At 31.7% G+C, this 21,428-nt stretch overlaps 1 protein-coding gene across 10 annotated transcripts in view; it reads left to right on the top strand.

The window, feature by feature from the left end:
* The window catches only part of LOC129802753 (AN1-type zinc finger protein 6), a 49,728-nt gene that overhangs the window by 12,848 nt on the left and 15,452 nt on the right, over window positions 1-21,428 (top strand). For 4 of the 10 annotated variants that reach the window (XM_055848883.1, XM_055848840.1, XM_055848892.1 and 1 more), the window contains exon 1: window positions 2,645-7,292. The exons of the other annotated variants lie outside the window; for them this stretch is intronic. The gene's annotated coding sequence lies outside the window, so the exon portion shown is untranslated. Of the gene's footprint in view, window positions 1-2,644; window positions 7,293-21,428 lie in introns of those variants that run through there. 10 annotated transcript variants of the gene reach the window in all.

Here is a 21,428-nt window from a genome sequence, read left to right as displayed (position 1 = left end):
TTATACAAATTTGATCTGTGAGTTGGAATAGAATTTTGTTGCGCTCTACTGTTTTGTTCCCACTGTCAGGAACAAATTTGTAGATTTTTTTTATAAAAATACTATCCCTACATTTGTAACATATTCGTTTCAAAAATTTTCGGTGTCCGTGGACGATTTAATTTTTGGAACAAAAATCGTTACTAATATGGGGAATTCTTTTGCCTCTCTTAAAAAGTACAAATTTGTTGCTAAAAGTCGGAACCAAAATATAGACATTTTGTTCCAATTATCGGGAACAAATTAATGCAATTTAAAAGATCTCGTCCGTTTCGTCTAACAGTTAAGGTCTATAGTTAAGGTGTCAGTGCTGGTAGCAGGAGGGGAAAAATCTCGCCAATCTCGAATTAAAAAAAAGTGAAACCGTAAATATTATAGCTTGAAAAATGCCACAAATTTAACGTCATTCATTTAACGTCACGATGGTGACTTTCGGAACAAATTAGTTACTAATATTGAAAATCTTTTTGTTACTCCTTGAGGGTACAAACTGGCTTATTATATGGATTCATAAAAAATTATACCCTTTTCAGAATTATAAGAAATTGCATAATCATTGGAACTATACCAAATGTCACTCTATTCGGTTTAAAAATACGCTCTCTATAGAGCATTTTTAACCTTTGACCTTAAAAATCTTTGATTCAACAGTATTTTCTTATATGAAATTATCACCGAGTCGGCCTCTAAAACATATTTAAAAATAAAAAAAATCGCAGGATGCGTTTTTAAAGATTCCCAAGAAGAACATGATTTTTGGAAAGAATGGAGGAAAAATAAAGGTCATGTTAATTATTTATTAGTTTGACCTGCCAAGATTGTAAAGTTTTTAAATTTCGAATCGTAAGATTAGGGGAAAGAACTGTCCTTTCGAACGTTCATGCCTGCGAATAGCGTGATTTTTCTTTTATTTTTCCTAAGAGACTTATAAATAATTATCACATAATCATAAATATTGATGATAAGCTAACTAATATCACGGTGCGACAAAATTTACCTTTTTGTGGGTGTCTTTGACGAGAGTGCCAAAACTTGTTAGAGGTTCATTTAAGGACCTCAAATCTGTAATCCGTTTGTCCGGGTCACCTCTAGATTTTTTTGGAAAAGCATATTTAGTTTTTTGATGTTTTATAAAATTCAAAAATTCATATCTCCGGTTCTAATTATCCGGTGGTAGTCACATAAAGCTAAACTGACGCGTAATTTCATCCTCTATAACACTTGTGAACATATCAAGCATCTACGATGAAAATGAAGTATATTTTTTAAAGATTTTTTGAAAAAGGGCACCTAAAATGGTGCATTTTTCTGTGTTTTTTCCATCTTCTAGTAATTTTCCCACTTTAATAGAGCATTTTATATGTCAAATAACTATGCCTAAAAGTTAGAGAATTTAATATTCTTTCATATCTTTTTGGTTTAAATTTTCTATCCTAATTCGTTTAATCACAATAATTTATTGAAAATAAAATGCATTATTATAAAAATAAAATCTCTTATTATATATAATTATTTGGTATCTTTGTCTAACCTACTGAAGAGCATTCTCTTTTGCACTCTCACTTACACATTTCATATAAAAAGAGGCGAAATGAAAAAAAGAGACGTATATAGAAATAAAGAGAGAAGAATAGCTGTTATGAGTACCAAAAAACTATTCTTCTCTCTTTATTTCTATATACGTCTCTTTTTTTCATTTCGCCTCTTTTTATATGAAATGTGTAAGTGAGAGTGCAAAAGAGAAAGCTCTTCAGTAGGTTAGACAAAGATACCAAATAATTATATATAATAAGAGATTTTATTTTTATAATAATGCATTTTATTTTCAATAAATTATTGTGATTAAACGAATTAGGATAGAAAATTTAAACCAAAAAGATATGAAAGAATATTAAATTCTCTAACTTTTAGGCATAGTTATTTGACATATAAAATGCTCTATTAAAGTGGGAAAATTACTAGAAGATGGAAAAAACACAGAAAAATGCACCATTTTAGGTGCCCTTTTTCAAAAAATCTTTAAAAAATATACTTCATTTTCATCGTAGATGCTTGATATGTTCACAAGTGTTATAGAGGATGAAATTACGCGTCAGTTTAGCTTTATGTGACTACCACCGGATAATTAGAACCGGAGATATGAATTTTTGAATTTTATAAAACATCAAAAAACTAAATATGCTTTTTCAAAAAAATCTAGAGGTGACCCGGACAAACGGATTGCAGATTTGAGGTCCTTAAATGACCATCTCTCAAGTTTTGGCACTCTCGTCAAAGACACCCACAACGTGTCGCACAGTGTATTTAATAGAAATGTGTAGGGGAAGGTCGTCTGCCTTCAAACGAAAAATGTAGTTCCAAATTTAAGATTTTTTTCTGAAGAATCCACAAAATGGATTTTATTTTCTACTACACCAAAAAATTCTCTTGTTCATTCGGCGTATATGATTACCTCATTTAGCACTTACAAGTCCTCAGTTTTTCCTTCTGAGGAAATTAAAAAAGTGATGTCGATTTGTATGAAGGCAGCTGGCATAGTCTGCCTTTAAACGCGAGTCATCTGCCTTTAAATGTTTTTTTTCACTGAGAATATCAAATCAATAAAACTAAATGGGCTATAAATGATTAGATTGAAGCCTAACGCACTCACTAAAATCATCACTGCAGTCAAAAGACATTAAACAATAACTTTTCTTCACATTTTTCTGAAGCACTGTTTTGCACTTGAAAATTTGGAAGAAAAAGCCATTGAAGTTGAAAATTGTCAACTTGAAACATCCCGGCCGGAGCAAGATAGCAGGTTATAAGTATTTGTATGACGTTCGTCAGAGAAAAGTAGGAGTTCGATTTCACATGTTTTGATGGATGGAAAGATAGGATTTAAAGGCACAGGACATTAGCATTTAAAGGCTGCTGCAGGGTGATATTTGCAAATTTTTGCCACCCACAAAAATTGTGTCATCTGAACCAAAATGTATTAACAGAAATATTAAGCCTGATTAACCTTCTATGTGTCACAATGGAAGATTTATTTGTAAAATGATTTTTACTGTGAAAAATCACATGATTTGTGGAACATCAAAATTACAGTTTAGAGCTCATTTTCATTTTTTTGATCTAGCATCTAGGAAATAGGAGCTAGGCTCTCCATTTTTTGATGATTTGTGAGGATGATGGATAGCTACCTAATAGTTAATAGAATATAATTTGTGCTTTTGAGAACAACGAAAAAATCGCAACATTTAAAGGCTGCTGCATTTAAAGGCAGACGACTTTCCCCTAAGTCTCATACGAAAAATAAAAGAAAATTCCCATTATTCCAAGGCATGAACATTCGAAAGGAGAGTACTTTCCCGTACCAAAAAAGGCCAAAAAATAAACCTGTTTCCCCCTATCTTTTAAATGTGTCAAATGCACGTATTCTTTGAAGAAATAGAAATTTTGGACTATGAAGAAAATAAAAATAGAAATTTTGTCACTTGAAAATTTAATTTTTTTTTATCAATTTTTAGAGACAAAGATATACGTAAAACATGCATGTCTCATTTTTTCTCTCCTTCACAAAAGTTCCATTTCAAAATCGGGTTTTCTATTGTAATCTCGAAATCATGTTATGCTTTTTCGCTACTTTTAGGTTTATTTTGTAACTTCGCGGATCGCGGTGTGTTCGTGGATTTTAGTGGGCCGCGGAATTTTTCGTGTATTTGCGTGGATCGCGGTGTTGCTCCCGGATTTTCTCGGATCGCGGAATCGTTCACGAATTTTCGCGAACCGCGAAATTTCTCGCGGATCGCGGAGTCTTTTGCGGACCGAAGAATTTCTGACGGATTTACGCAGCCGGCAGAATTTATTGTGGATTTTCCCGGACCGTGGATTTTTTCGCGGATTTTTGAAGATCGCAGTATTACTCGCGGATTGCGGAATAGTTTCTGAGCCATTTTGGCATTAAAGTTTTACATGTATTTTTGTGCATTTCTGACAATCGAATTTGCACTCTTCAATTTTCAACGACCTCGAGTTGCACGCATTTCGAGGTTTCCTGTAATGAATCTCAGCTAGCATCAGGTCATCTGGACTGGACTTCGATTTTGCCCCCAATTCGAATTTGCAATGAAAGAATCACACATAGCATAAGTCCATTTAGGCTTATCACTGACTTTTTTCTTCTCCGAGAAAAATTATATCGGCATATTATGTAGTCACCGATATTAGCTGGTTTTGTGAAATGCCCATGACGATTGACGATTCATAATTTTTACGATTTTCTACAATTTTTTGAAACAACGAGACTGATCGTGAAAATCATAAAAATTCGCTAAGCTGTAATTCATAAGATTTCTCACACAGGGGATGAGTTTTGTTGTTTTGTATTCTTTTTTCTCCTCCGCCTGATCGCAGAAAACTGCAGGCGTGCTGAAGGTCAGAGAGAAAAGGAAAGACATGGTGAAAAATGCGACGCGTAATCTTGTGGCGAATTGCTGAACAATTTTGAGTAGAATTTCTCGGAAGCTCGGAAAGCTATCAAAAGCTCATAAAAATTTCCAATTTGGAGCATGTTGTTTAAAATTTAATTGCAAAAAAACTATTAGGAGTTTCTCCAATTCTAATGTACCATTTGAAAGCTAATGAAATGTAGATTGGTACAAAAATAATTATTAATTCGGAAAAAATGATATTCTCGGTACAAAGATGCAATGAAAACTGTCATTTTTTGGACAATTTTCAATTGAAAAATACTTGGAAAATTTGTATGAAAAGTGAAAGAAGTGAAACAGGCATTTTGTAGAGCATGTCTTTAGGAACAAAATTAAAAAAAAAATATACCTCTCTATCTTTCATATTCTAGGAGATAATGCAGCTTCTTTGTGGCATGTTTTAGGAGTATACGAATGTTTGGAAAATTATATTACGAAAGCAAAACAGTTTTTCAAAAAATTAAAACAGGGAATTCAAAGATAATATAAAAAACTACCCTCAGTTAAATTTTCAAGGAAATATCTCAAAAATTGTAAGACTTGATACACTTTTAATTTTGGGTTTTTGTATGGAGACGCCATTTTCTGGCTTTTCGATCCTCTTAAGTAAGGCACTATAGAACCAAAAATCTTTTTATTTGCTTATAACACTCTTGGTCCCATAATTGAGATTACTATAAGTAAAGTGGCGCACTGTTAAGGATCTTAAGAGCTCCTTTAGGAATTTCTACAGAAAATTATCACTTTAAGTCTTTTAAAAGTGCACTAAAAGACTTGTTTAATACTTGGTTCTATAAGGCAGTTATTTTGCTTCTTGGGGTCTTTCCTCCTTCAGTAATCTCGTTTTGACCCTTTTGACCACTATCCAAAAAATCCATTTAAGACTGTTTATATTATAGAATTATTCAAAAAGTAGTACATATTATTACTAAACTCTAGTTGTTGTTTTTTTTTTTTTTTTGATAAAACGTGTTATTCATTGGTTATTTTGAAAGTGGCAAAAAGTAGTTAGTACATCCTGAAATATTATTCCCTATACTTGAAAAACAAAATTTAAAAGAAAACAATCTTGTTGTACCTTGGTGTTAATTTACAGTCTAGGAGGGTTCACACCTCATTTCTCTGCAGTACGTTTAATAAATAAGAAAAATTAATATATGAAAATATATGAACAATTTGTGTAAATTGAAGTGTGGCAATTTTTACGTCTCATGGTATTTTCCTCACTATTTCATATAATATTTATCATTATTATCGTCATCATCTCATGATTCTCACTTTTGAATGCGACGCAGAGCAAAAAGGAGGAGAGGACACGAGAGCAGGGAATAAAAGAAAGACATTCGCAGCAAATATTGAACTTTTATATGTGGTTATACAGATATAAAACGTATAAACAAATTTTGTGCCGTTGTCATGCCATTAACTTAAGGCAGTCCAGTCCAGTCCAGATCAATATGTACTTTGTATACATATATTACTATATACAGTACAAAACCATATACCTATAAGATGTGAATATAAATTTAAGAATTTCAAAGTGTAGCGTCTGTGATGTACATCGTATGTATAAACGAGAGATACAGAGAGAGAGAGAGAAGTTTATATATATAAAATTTTAATTCATATTATCTCAATAGTTTTAAATATATAGAGAAAAACATAAATATGTGGATAGAAATGGAAGGAGAAGTTCAGTTGCATACATGATGAAAATGTTATTATATATACAGATTTCCCCTCTTTGTGCTATCTACGTGGTGTGCTATGTATGTGTTGTGCTTGAAGAAATGGGAAATCAGCATTGTCACGCCAGCATTGATGGCAGTGGCGTGCTTGTATAAAGAAAATCACACAGGAAAGCTGGTTGGGAACAATTCAGGCCAGAGAATGAAGTCAGTCTAAATTGAGAGCTTGTCGAGTGAAGAACTTGAAGAAGATAAATTCTCATACATATACTTTGCTGTATAGTCTGTTTTTTTTTTTTAATTCAATATCAAAGAGAATTTCACAGCAAAGATAATTGCGTAATTTTTTCTAATGTAAAGTTTCTTTCACAATTTTCTGCGAAATTGGTGTTACTCCAGACACAATATATATTTATATATGTGGGAGAGAGAACATTTCATTGCGTTAAATAAGATTTCTTTTATCTTCAACTGAGAAAGGTAAAAAAAAGAGCAAGGTAAAAACATAAAATTGTGTGAAATCTTCAGCATCACATGGATTTTGGTAGACAGTTAAAAGTCCAGCCAAAATTTAGTTCACGGCGCAAAAGTGCTTCATTAAGAAGAAAGAGAAACGTAACGTGGCAATTTAGTTGATAAATTTTACCAGTGTTTTTCTGATAAGTGCGTATACTTCCAAATCATCCTGATTCAGTATATGAACAAATGAAATTTCCGCTATATAGTACACCTAGAATTTCCATATCTTGGAAAAGTTGACAAACATTTAAAAAAAAAAAGTGGTGAAAACGGTGAAAATAACCGAAAATTTGTATCGTCAGCAACATAGTGGTTATAGTGAATTAGAGAAAAACAGGAATAACTTGTGAGGAAGTTTATGTAAAATATATTTATCTGTTTTTCTGAATATAAATTGAAGTGGAAAAAGTGGTGCTTTTGGTTTGTGTTTCTTCGAAACAATTTAGCAAGAAAGTGGGAAGTAACGAATGTTAACTATACAATACACAGTTAACAATAAGACAACTAAGTGATCAATATTTTTCATTGGAATTTACCAGTTTGCCAACAATTTTCGTCTTTCTTTATACTTGTAAGTTTTTATTAACATCTTCATCATACTTATTGTATTCTGTATAGTCTTACCATAAAGTCAAAAGTTGAGTAAAATAGGGAACAGATAGTTAGAAGTATGGAAAATAAAATGAGCTAAGACTAAAATTTAATGGATAATGTAAGTCATTGAATAATACATTAAAACTTAATATTCTCTCATTCTCCTCATTGTATTTTGTGCATACGCTTTATTGTGCTCACTCACTGTATGTTTTTAAGTCTGTCGTTCATTTTGTATTCAGGCAAAATCGTTCATATGAGAATACGCCACAAAAATAGAAATGATAACAGATTATGTACAATGTACATGTGAATGGGTAGGAAAATTGTGTCGAGTTGATTGAATTTAGCATTGGATGGACAATCATTCGACGAATGAATGATTCATATAATTTTATCTCTAGAAATTTCTTGCGTAGTAAAAATATTGAAAGAAAGAATAAAATAAATTTAAAAAAAAACGCCAATAGTCAATGATGCAAACATTCACATACATTGTGTGATGTCTTAAGTTGTTTGTTCCAAAAATACAAATAACACTTTTAGATGAGATAGAGATCCATTTTCAAGATATACTAAGGCTTTGTCTACAAAATAATAACATAGAGGAAGTTTATGAAGAGAATTGAAACACGAATAGAATATTTCCTGTTAAATTCACATTCAATATATGTAGTTATAGGTTTCAAGTATATAAGAAAAGATTTATCTATATATAAATATCACAGTTTAAAAAAAACATACAAGATTCTCTTTGTATATTTTGCAACATCTAAAGATTTCTTGATCACCTTGTAGAGTTAAAATCTTGCAAGAAAATGCGAGTTTTTCAAGTATGTAACACTTTATAATACTGCTTATCTCGTTTCTATAATATACTAATTATTATACCTGGTATATTATTTCCCATTCTTATAAGTTTGCAACCTGAGATGATTTTGTTTTATGATATTATAAAATGATATATACCAAACGCAAAAGAGACGTGGTAAAACATAATAATGACGTAACCATTATTAAAATTGCATTTTTGGCAAAGACGATGATGTCAGAATATTTTTCTTGAGTCATCACACTATGTTGTGGATTTATGTATTATTAGTTGTGAATTTTCACTAAGCATGAAAACTCAACCTTTTTTTTGTGTAATACGCAAAAAACCAATATCTCGGCATTATTTTCTTATGTAAAACTGATGTGTGTAAATGTTTAACATTAATTTCAACATTTATTATTTTCTTTGTGATTTTTCCGTGGATTTGTTGTTCACACTGATACTATGTTATTTATTCAATTTTCCCTTCCACGTGTCGAATTTCAATGATTGCCTTCTATTTATTGCAACGTGCCATATTTTGCGCTTATAAATTATATCATTAATCAATATTATGCACAGTACCTTATATTTTATGTTATATGTAAAATTGTCTTATATACATACACTATCGTGTGCAAAATGAATAGTTTTGAGAATGAATTTGCTTTGAGACAAAAAGAAGGGTAAATATGATAGGTTTATTATTTTCTCTAATTTAGGCTTCATGAATCATAAAATGAATATCTCAGTTATTTCAAAGAGAATAATAAGTATTGCTCAAACTCTTCTATATATTTTTCGGAGTAATATAATATTATGATAAATTTATGTAGATTACATTGTGTTTGTTATTTATATACAATATTGATTGGTGGATTTATATTTTGCTAAATATCATTTCATATTTGACCTTGTTTCAAATCCATCCCAAAATTGTTGCTCAAGTTTTAATCAGTTAATAAATATTTTATTGCGGAATTAGTACAAATTTTAAATTGTTTTTATTCTCTTTTCAATGTTTATTATAATTTTTTTTCTAAATCATTAACCATTTAATGGAAAGTGAGTCATCGGCAATCAAAAAAATTAGTTTTTGTGTCAGCGGTGACATAGGGGAAGGTTGGAGCCACATTGACCAGGACTAAATTGAAACGCTATTATTGTCCATATTTTATTAAGGAAGATAGACCTATAATTACATTACCTTAAGCCCTACTTCCTTTAGAAATAGACGAAATATATAGTGTTTTCAACGTAGCCCCAGTTCAATTTAGCCCCATATCCCTCTTAAGTAGTCTTTAAACCCTTCAACATTTCTTCAATTTTTATATTATTGTTTAATTTCAATTGAACACGAGTTTTTGTACCTTAAATTTAATTTAAGTTCAGGTATTTCTTTAAAAAAATAATGTTTATTGTTGATTTGCAAACACAAGAAGATATTGAATTACCACTAAAATGACATCTGAAAAGTATCGAATACCACTTAAAAATGAACTGATAACATTTTCCGAAGTCTAAACCAGTGGTAATGTCATCTTCCAGCAGGGTAAAACGGGAATACACGAAGCAAGTGTTGTAATGGAGTAGTTCCAGGAGAAAGAACTGCAATTTTTATGTTAGCTAGTTGATTTACCAGGCCCAAATCCTATTGAAAAGTCTGTGAGGCATCATTCCAAGAGAAATTAAGGCAGAAGTAATTCAGTATCAGACCGTAGGGACCGTAGATGAGCTCAAGAATGATATCGGATGCGAATTTCACAAATTGTGCTAAAAATTCTTTATGAATCGGTCTTAAATAAATCTAAAATACTTACTTCTGCCACAAAGAATAAGGAATTATATACAAATTATTAAAATAATTCGCATTGATCAGATTTTTTTCATTTTTATAAAATCGGCATCTTCCGTATTTGAATTTCGCTCAAAAATCACCCAAAAAATGATATTTTTTTCCTAGCGTTCACGCGCTAATGCAAATGCACGTGTTTCATTATCATAAAAATTGTTGGATAGCTCTATTTTATACAAAAAAATATTAGGAAAATCAGACTTATAGATCCATCCCTATTTGAATTTCGCTCACTGTATATCGACGGCTCCATTCCCTACTATTCTAAATCGACTTAGCCTTATTTCACTCCGATAGATATGTTGTTCCTGGAACCGAGATCGTGGTGAAAATTTGGTGGCCATGCGACCCGGAACCCGAACCGCAAATCCCGAAATGAAAAGTTGTCATTCCAAGACAGCCTATCATAGAATTCATCCATTAAAGTTGGTAATGGCTCTAGCACTCCCTTTAGATCAGGAAAATTTCATAAATTCAGAATTCACATCCCTTTCTTAGAAGCTTTGCATATGTCTATCCTGTTCTTTCGCACTCTTCTTCCTCCCTTGAACATCACACCAAATTAAATTTAGTTTAGTTCAATTTTTGAGACCTGAAGAGTGGGACAGACTTTTTAAAATCTTTTGAGAAAGAAAATGATGCAAATTATGAAATTATTCTGAGCTAAACGGTTTCCTGAAGGCATAAGTTCCCAATTAGACTCAGAGTGAAAGTTAGAAGAAATGGATTACATAAAGGAGTTTTATATTTATGCAAAGTACCTCTAATCGATAATTGTAGGCCATCATCAATGTATGACATTTTGGGAGATATCTTTACTGCCAAATTTTACAGGCTATATAATCTCGAGTATCAGCCTGACTATTTGGACTCCGAGCACGAGCTTCGGACTGGGGATTTATTCCCAGTTTCCAATGATATGAATTCTAAATAAAAGCTATTATATTTTTTTCAAAATTAAATCATTTGCCTTTAATATCCACTTATAAATCACAATTTTCCTAAGAAAAATCTTCTCTGTTAAGAAAATAGAAGAATTAAACCATACGGTTAAGTTATACGTTGGACCATTATATAACCTTTTATCACTCCTGCCTGACAAGTTGCGTGAACCAAGACGACAAAAAGTTTTCTAAATCAACTTAGAATTGTGCAAAATGGATCTCTCAAATATATAGTCGCAGATTCTTATGCTTAGACATTCTTGTGCATGAAATGAAGTATGATTATCAAGGAGGAGGGAAGTAGCAAATTCATGAAACGAACAAGTGAAAAATGATCACAGAACTTTCTTAGAGGTATCCTATAGGTACCTGGGATATACATCACAGTCATGGTGATGTTTTGTCCATTTATTCCCTGCCGTACGTTACTTGTCGCGTCGCGGGTTCCAAACTTGTGTATCATTTTGTGTCCATGGGAGACGCATAAACATGATATACCATACAAATTGTATGGTGTATAGTGTATATATGTTTAGGCACAGCTGTCATAAAACAGGAGTCAGCCGGTGCGCAGTGAAGTGATGATGCTATATAGAGAATTCTGTTGGGGTACTGGGATGATGATTCTCCTCTATTACTTTTCCTTACATTTCCCTCTCTTTCAATCTCCCTCATTTCCAATATATATATTTTTCTTTGTGGTGACGTAGTTGAATGACCTTTGTCTTCACGCACAGTGCTATTGTTACACATGGGTGGAGAGTTCGAGGAAGATGTATTAGGGTTTCTGATGGGTTTTTCTTTATAATTTTCTGTACATCAATGCACCAACAAAGTGCAATTCACTCTATAAGCATCTTGACATGAGAAAAGGGTAATGTAATGTAATAGTGTAGGACAAAAAAGAAAAGTTGCATCTTGATTGAGGGACAGACATAGGAGAAGATACAAATTGTTCTATTTTGAAAAAAAAAATCCTTTTTCAGATTGTATTTATAAGCAAAAATTGCTATGAACAAAAAAGCAAATAATTGCATCTTGTATTATTTTGCTTTTTCGTTCTACGGACAAAAATCTGCTATACTCTAGAATATACATGGCTCAATAAAAGTCATTGTGTACATACGCAGAATATGGCTTTTTAGGGTTAGTAACCGCATTTGAGGAGGGTTATAGCTCTACGTACATAAGCACGTAAAATATAAAAGGGGGACAAAAACGGAGAGAGTGAATGTACGAGAGATGAGTTAGGTATGAGCTGACGTAAATAGGCATAAAAAGAAATTTTGCAATTTTGTTTACTGATTTTTTTTTACCGTCTTTAATTTTTATAAATTCACTTTAATGATAGAATATTATTAAATGTAGGACATAAAGATAATTACTTCCTGTGGTTAATATACTGACACATTTATTTTTGTCTTGTGAAATGCTAGCAAGAAGGCCTTTTTGATTGGTTCTTGTTGTGACACACATGAAAAATCAATATTGAGGGTTTACTTTAAAAGTTTATTGAGGTTCTAACCGCATATTTTTGTTGAATAATGTTTGCCATGCCGATGATTCTGATAAGAGAATGAATTAAAAAAAAAAAGCCTTCATTGAAAATTTTATAATCATACTAGGCCTTATAAATATTGAAAGACAATATGATGTGAAAAATTTCAGAATCCTTCACACATCATTTGAGTGCGTTTCGTACCATTTATTTTTCACTTTTCTTCCGTAGTTCCGCAAATTGTTTGTTATGGTAAGAAATTAAATTAAAATGTCGGAGTATAAGTATGGTTAAAAATTGCCCACGCAATACATAATTTATCAATTAGGCGTAGAAAATGTTTCTTTTTTGTTTTTGTAATTCTACTTTGAAAAAACCCAATTAATATAACCATAACTGGTAATATAGTTTTATATTAATAGATATTTCAAAAAAACATTCCTAAAATTTATATAAATAGTTTCATTTAATAAAGCATTACACAATATTAATTGAAATTTCCGTGTGAAATAGAGTTACGACGACAAAAAGAATAGGTGTGAAGTAAATGGGTAGCCTTCTATACACAATTCTTTAAAAGGAAATTGTAATATTGTGTAAATCCTATGTAAGTCTCCATGCAAAGTAACAAAAATTGAATGTGCTACATTTTATTCACTATGTTGTGTGTCTTGTTGGAAAAATTTGAATTCCCACTCTGAAACTCTCTCATAGGCATTATATAAAATGAAATTGTACGCTCACTTTCAATGTTTTCTCTTCGTTTTCATAAGTGCAATCTTCAAGATAATAAAATTCCGTCTGCTAGCATATTTGTGAATTGAGCTATGTATGGTATAATAAATAGATACAATGTTGATTAGTACAATATGTCTATATACATCTATTATTATAGTTAGACTGTTATAGCGTATATTTGGATTAATTACAAAATATAAAATTTAATGGTGTTTTTTTTTCTTCAAGCCATGAGAAATGATAATTTAATCGGCAATTGTACCCATACATATTGGAGCACTTTTTCGTATTAAATAAAATGTGTAAAATGTTATGTATTAGAAATTTATGTCAATGTCGAACTTTCATTTCTTGTCCTAATAAGTATTTGCCTTAATGTTACACTAATAGTACTACATAAGTATTTAAATTCTGACATCCGAGCTTAATTAATCACAATAAAAGACATTGGTTATTGGCAATTCTTATGTTATTTCGACTAAATTTAATTTCCATTTTATGCCTAATTTGGAAAAAAGAGAAACTCGTGACACTATTCATATTGTATGTGGTTCTGTTTGCTAGAAATGTCGACGAGACGACCTTTAATATCCAAGGTCGCTAACCTTGACAGCACCTGAAAGTATTATTGTAGCTTTTGCTGACTTGACCACATTTACGGGCAAAAGTTTTTCCTGCTTTTGCAATAATTGTGCACAATAATTTGTGTTAATAATGTTCATAGATCTGTTGTCATGTTATTTGTAAATACTTATGTTGTTAATTTTGGGAAATAAGTACAATTGGAGTTGGAGATAAAGTTTATGCAATTCGTGGTGTTGCAAGCAATCAAGTTTTATGAAAACATTTAGCTCTAGGTCGAGTTTGTCAGAGGTCAAGAGGTTAGTTTGCATCAGTTTTCATCACCTGGCATTAAAGTTCATGGTTAAATCTAGGCTTGTTCTTCCCTATCTTCTTTTAAAGTCTTTTTACAAGATGAGGTAGATGGTTAGAGAATTGTTATTCACATAAATTTTTTACCTTTATAGTCGTCAATCTTCATTAATAATCCATTTAAAAGAGACCACCGTGTAAAGATATTCCATTTGCAATTTTCCGTGGGCCTATAAAATAGTGAAATTGTAGACAACGTATGCAAATGGAAGTCGTTTGTTTTTGTGATATATACATATAAACATAACATTAAAAGATTTTATAGCATAACATTAATGCCGAAGCAGTTATACTTGGTCATACCTCATTTCTACCAAGAACTATAAAGAAATTATGCAGTTGCAAGCACCGCAACGTGAAAAGTGAAAGTCGAAAAGCAATCACTCAACGGGATGCATCAAAATTTGATCGTAAATTAAGGGCTTGAACTCAGATAATTTGTTAATACCAGAAGCATACTATTTATTTTGATAAACGTATCAAATTATATAACTTTTAAAAATATCTCTTCATGAGACATTAATATATTGAGTATTTTTCTTCTCTAGAATATTAAATCTCCATCCTATATATTAAAATCTTCATTACAGTTATTGCATAAGGCAAATTTTATTGGTAAAACTATCGTGAGTAACTTGCAAACATACATGCTTGTTATAACAAACGATGCTAGCAGCTGGTGAACTGCTGGCTCTAGTAAGTAAGCTAAGGTCACACATTTGAATAGGTATGAATGGTCGTAATGATAAAATCGTGATTTCCATAGGATGGACGGGAATTACTTCCAATAGTAGGTTCTAAAGAAAAAAAAACCGTTTTGGACATAATTAAAGTGTTATATATTTTATATAAAGCTTAGTAATTGAAGTGAAAAAATGTTCTCATTTTAATTTCATTATGTCGCGATAGTATTCAATGTAATTTAGGTTATTCAATTTATTTTATGTTTCTACGCTGCGTTTTAATGTTGACAATAAAGATTGGCATTTAACTAATTGAAAAGCTTGATATTTAAATCCCTTCTATTATAAAAGCAAGGCGATTTTTCTTATGTAAAAAAAAATCTTTTCTTGGACTTTCCACTCTATCAAATTCTCAAATTACTTCTGACAAAACTCTAGGGTAAGTTGCATAAATTGGAACAATTTCCAGAGGCTCGAACTTTGATACAAGATTAAAGACATTATAAATACATTTTTCCCTGATGACATACATAAATTTGCTCCTTGATTCTTCTAGAATATTACCGTTTCATGGAAATTCTTGAAAAACAGTTTGAAAAGTTCTTAAATACAAGAAAAATACGTGAGTGCAAAACAATATAATTTGGACAGGGTGGGACAAGTTGGACGTGGGAATTTGGACAATGCGTAGGGGAAGGTTGTGCAAGTTTCAAGATTTTTTACTGAATGCCATACACACTGAATCAATTGTACCACTAGGGTAAAGTGTATAATTAAAAAGTAAAAAAACATTAAGGCTTAGATATATATTATTTATTAAATCTTTTTCTTGGATATTTTAATTTTCTTGCTTTGCTCCTTTTCTTCTTTTATTTTGAACCTTTCTTCCTGTTTCTGAAGTCTAATTCTTTTTTTTTTCTTGCATAGCCTCTTCTTTTAGTTTTCTTTAATCATACGAATTGTCACAAAGAACTTCAAACATGAATTTAAAAACTCCATAGAATAATAATAGATACCTGTCCACCTTTGGGCGAAAGCATTACACCCGTTTCGTCAAGAGTAAAGACGCGATCAGGAGGAAGTTCCAGAAGATCTTTGGATTTTAAATATTCATGAGTTTTCTCAAACCACTCAGTGATGTCCTCAGTGGTAATACCAGCTCTTTGGGTTGTGTATGCTTCTGGTGTACGAAGTCTCAATTCTAGGTATCTGTTCAAAAAGCTCTTGAACCAAGAGTATCCTGGCCTTCCATCGGTGAACTCGTTGACAATCTTGAACTTCTTACAAATAATTTGCACAGTGTTGAGGACTTGATCTTTTGTTATAGGATGCCACTTGTCACTGCATCCTAAAATCCATTCAACGAGCTCATCTTCTATATCTTTTGGCAGCGTAGGAGGCCTTCCCCCAGAGCATTCTTCTGGACATTTCCCGGTCAGCTTATTAAAAAGTGTTGTTCTTGGCACCCCAAATAATACTGACACCTGACTTAGTGACTTTCCTTGACGAAAAGCTTCCAGTGCTTTGTTCACTTGGTCTTGAGTATAGGATTTGTACTTTTTCAATTTATTTGCCTTTTTACCCATCTGAAATAAAAAGAAAACCCCTGCAATACAATCGTATCTCCGGATGTCCAACTTGTCACTTTTGCTCACGCTTCAAATAAGCACTTTTTCTTCATACAGTTAGTAATTATATCAAATAAAACCATTACGTACCGTTAACTATCGAGATTAAACACTTTATTCCACTAAAATTTGCCAGAAATATTGAGAAATGTCAACAGAACCGAAAAACCAAAGTCACTCTTCTTGTGTTTTTATTAGGAAAAAATGGCCGATCGATGTATTTTTTCGACGGTGAAAAGTTACACTGTCAATTGAAGTGAGAATTTTATACGTTAAATCTTATTCATATGAATGGATTTTCACTTTATTTGCAGCACAAGGAACCAAATAATTAAACTATAACATAGAAAAATATACTAATTAAAATTTAGTACTGTATTTATCAAGAAAAAATTGCCTGTCCAACTTATCCCAGCGAAATTTTCCAACTTTTGCCATTGTCCAACTTGTACCAATTTACCCTATATTCAATATACGATATGTTTCTTCGTTTTAAAACTTCAAAACAGTTCTTATTTCATATGAGAAGCTCTTTTGATCGTTTGGTTGTGAGATGTGAACTCAAGTAAATTCATTTGAAACCACTTCACGTTATATAAAAAGTCAGAATTCCTTATTCTTTCAATACCTCTTGACCAAAAAGAAGTTTTTTCTCTCCCAAAATTCATCACTTGAGTATTTTACCTGCGGGGAATTTAGTGCTGATGTGAATGTAATATCAAAGCAGAGGGCAATTCATTTATACATATTTTCTTGCCGATGTTAGATATTTCTTTTCTATAGTTACCCCCTAGTGTGAGGACGAAAGTGAAGAGGTATGTTCAGTATTAAGGATGAAGGACAGAATCGGATAGACCAGGGTAAAAATTAAATTTGCTTTAAATCATTCAGAAGTATAAGCTGGAATTGAATTGGAGAAAAAGTAAAAAAAAGAATTATTGAACATAAATGTTTAGATGTTGTGTCCTTTTACTTAAGGAAACATAATATACTTACATATTTATTACTTGAGTTGGTAAACGATAAGGATTGGAAATTTTGTGAGAAATAACTTTTAAAGTTCCTTTTGTGTAATAATAAGAATATAAACTTTGAGGATAGAAAAGTTCTAATGGTATACACGCAATTGCATTTGTTTTTAAATATGTTTTTAAAATTACTCATGATAAGGAGCAAGTAATGCGATTACACTGAGAGAAATCCGAAAATGTTTAAATAACATTCCTGAAATTTTAATTTTACACTGCAGTATTGATCCAAAATCGGTGTAAATATTACCCTTTTTAGGTTTATTAGGGGTTAAAGGTACCCTTTTTCATGTTAATTTTACCCTCAATAAGGTGTAAAATTAACATTAAAAAATGTTGATATATTTTTACACCTAAAAAGTGTTAAATTACTGAGGAAAAAATGTAAATCGCACCCTCTTTTTTTCTCAGTGTATAACTGGATTTTACTTACTCTATATGAACTGTCAAAAACATGTTTAAAAAACAAAAGTTATACCATGTAATTCATAAGGATTGTTTCTCGATTAAAGTCCAAATATGTTTTAGTTTAGTAAGAAAATTATAAGGTGACGTTGTAATTGTAAGTTTTAGTATAACGACTCGTACAAATATTGACTTAAGCAGAAAGTAAAATGTAACATTTTATGGCGCGTAACACTTTTAATCCTAAGGTAGCTTTAGTTTTCTGCTGATCCTAAAAGAGGGTAAGGGTATAATACGGGATACGTAAACGTATTACATTATATATTATATCTTACCCACACAAATCTGTTTTACCAATTCTGTTATATTGGGCATAAGATACGTATAGAAGCTGAAAAGAAGAAGCCCCACAAGAAGAGAAGACAAGATCGAAGACAAAGTGTTATGAACGAACAAACGTAATATATCTATATTATATTGGGTATTGGGAAGAGGAGGGTCAAAGTACTCATAGCCAAAGTTCCTTCTCTACAGTTTGTGGTCACAACCTTAGAGTTGGAAAATAAGGCAGAATAAACCAAGCGAGATATATTGCCGGGTTATATGGAAGGAAAAAGCTATACTTTTATGTGTGAGTTTCCAAAGATTATATTTGATAGATTTCTGGAATGACTCAACCCTATAGGGGCACTCAATACTTTCATTACTGCTTGCTATTATTGATTAGTTCATCCAGTTGGGTTTTTAGTTATAATCTTTAGAATTCTTATAACCATGTTGCAAAAATGACTAGGTGTAATTTTCTGAATGTTATTTTTCTGATTTACTTAACTACTAAAAGATCTTTATTGTGAAAATATGGTAGTCGTCGTTTGATGTGAACTTTAATATTATGAGTGATAAGAGTGATTTCACTTAAATTAATGAAAAGCAATTAAGACGCTCTTTTCATAGTTGCTTCTTATTCAATTGCAAAAGTAAAACATTTTTCATTGCAGGTCCGGAAACTTTCTATTTTTTCACTTTTACAGTTGGAATGTTTTCGGAATACCTAAGAAATAGGTGTTTTCAATTTTAAAATTATTCATCTTGAACAGGTAGTTTGGAAAAGTATGACGTATTAGTTAGACTACGTCATTAGATGCGTCAGTCATAAATTTTTCTTTAGCTTTCCATTTAAATACTATTATATTTTTGGTATGGAAAAGACTGTGTTATTATTGCTTTGCAAGTTGTAGTCATGCAAAAGTGAATTATGCCTTTTCTTCCAAGGAACTTCCGCGAATTTCACCTTCATCTCTAACGGGACCAAAGTTCCGTTTTAAAAGATGCGTATATATCTCAGAATAACAAGATGTTGGATGTTCTTGTTATTTTGGATCTGTTTTCAACTTCGATAGTAGGTCATCATGTGTTTTTGTTTTTTTTTTTTTGGTACTGAATTGTCCATTTCTTTTCTTTTTTTTCTCTCTTACAAGCACAATATATCTGAATATAATGCTATATCCTTAATTTGACATACCTTGTTTTCCAAAGATTGAAGCATCTAACAAATGTTGTATTGTCTTTTATGAGAAAGTGTGCTGATATAGTGGTACATGAACACGCATATGTGGCAGACGGTTTCTGTTGGTAAAAGAACGGCAAAACCCAGCCACCCACATTCCATATGAGTTGGGTGTACATAAGGCAATTGTATATATATACAATTGCTTTTGTATGAAATCCCCGTTAATTTATTTAACTAGCACTGCGCATGACTGTATTTTCCGATTCTCCTGAGATTAATATTGTTTTGCCATACACGTGTATGAGTTTTTTAGATTAGTAAGTGTGAGCGTTGGATTCCTTCCCACTCCTCATTCACCAGTCACTCAATGTTCTCGTGACGCTGATGATGACGTTGTATCGCGACTGCTGACGATCATCATCACGCGCTCAAGTCGCGGAAAGTGTTGTCTATATGCCATTGAGTCGTGCCTGTGGCTAAGATGAGAGGTTCTCCTCATCAGCTCTACTGGTATGGTGCTCATTTTAATCTAACCTCCCACTGCAGAGGTTGCCGCACAAATGGGCACCTCCGATATCACTGTAGAGTACAGTCGATGTGTTTCAATTGCAAAACGACAAATAATCGTGGTTGGATGTATGTGAGAGAGAGAAAGAGAGAGAGAGAGAGAAGTAAAGAAGATCTGATGATGAAGAACCTTGTGAGCAAATGGAATTTCCTCCCTCGTTCCTTCCTCAATATTACATATTTCATTTTTTATGTACACCTATACTTCTTCTGACTCTGACCAAAAGATGAATAACAAGTCGTAAGAAAAATATGGAAAGACTAAAGTGTTTTATCTTACACATAATACTGGGCGAGTTGATCTGAAAATTTTTTGTGTGAGAACAACGTTACAAATGGCGCATTTCACTGGAAATTCTTCGTCTGATTATTCTGTGTCCATTCGCATGACTCGATAGCATTGTAAATATAGAAGGAGTGACTAATGTTGAGAGTGTGTGTCTATATTGAATTCTAAGGATTGAGAATGATTCATTCTTCCACTCAGGTTTTGTGGATATTTAACATGAAAGTCAAACTGAAAGATAAAGTACAGACCTCACAAAGAAATGGTATTCTTGTTACTATAAGATATAAAATGCTTTTTAATGTGTGTTCCCCTTAAACTTTTACGAGTACTGATAGAGAATTGTGAGAAAGTATGCATGAAATGTTAGAGAAAAATCATCTAAATGACCTTGAGCAACTGTACTTGATGAATCGCAACAACAATGCTTTTATTTGAACAATATTTACAAAATTGAAATATTTTAGCCAAAGCGGACGTTAAATTTGGTCTTCTTGATGTGTTTTTTGGTTATTTTATTTAAAAAAAAATCAAATTGAAAATTGCAATATTATCACTGAAAAGTCAGATGATGAGAGATTTATAAAATATTTAATGAAAATATTCTTAACACGTAATGGTGGTGCAATGGTTGAATGATAATGTTTGATTACAGTGACAAACATAATTTAATGAAGAGAGAAGATGAGAGTGTCATGGTTACTTATTTAGATTTCTGTGCCAAATCTCACAAGCTAAACATTGCGGATGTTAGAATGTATTATTTACAAAATATGCTTGAGGGATATATTTTTCTTACGTAACATATTTTGTGTGTTTCTTTTTTTTTTCTTCAGAAAAATCCCAGTTTTTATTGTAAAGAAGAGAAGTTAAAGCAGATAAATTTCTTGAAAGTCAATTAAACATGAATTACCATTGTGTTGTACTAAAAATAAAGCGAAATACTTCATGTGACTTGTAGACTTTTATAAAGTTCACAATCAGTTAATTTTAAAGTGAGTGAATAAATTAATTTTCAGAATGAGAGATTGCAATGTTGTAAATGTTAGTTCTCTGTGAAAGGTATATTACGCATGACAAGACTATCTTTTTGGGTGAATGTATTTGACTTTATTATATATTTTTTTTTATAAGGGTACGTGTGGGATTTTAAGTGATTGTACAATAGATAATTCTTGGCAGTTCTTCTATAATGCATTACATCAATTTATCGAGTGTCATAGG

This window comes from Phlebotomus papatasi, chromosome 1 (genome assembly GCF_024763615.1).
Source record: "Phlebotomus papatasi isolate M1 chromosome 1, Ppap_2.1, whole genome shotgun sequence".
In the NCBI taxonomy this organism is placed as follows: Eukaryota; Metazoa; Arthropoda; class Insecta; order Diptera; family Psychodidae; genus Phlebotomus; species Phlebotomus papatasi.
Note: the sequence above shows the minus strand (reverse complement) of the source record. Positions and strands in the feature narration are given on the sequence as shown.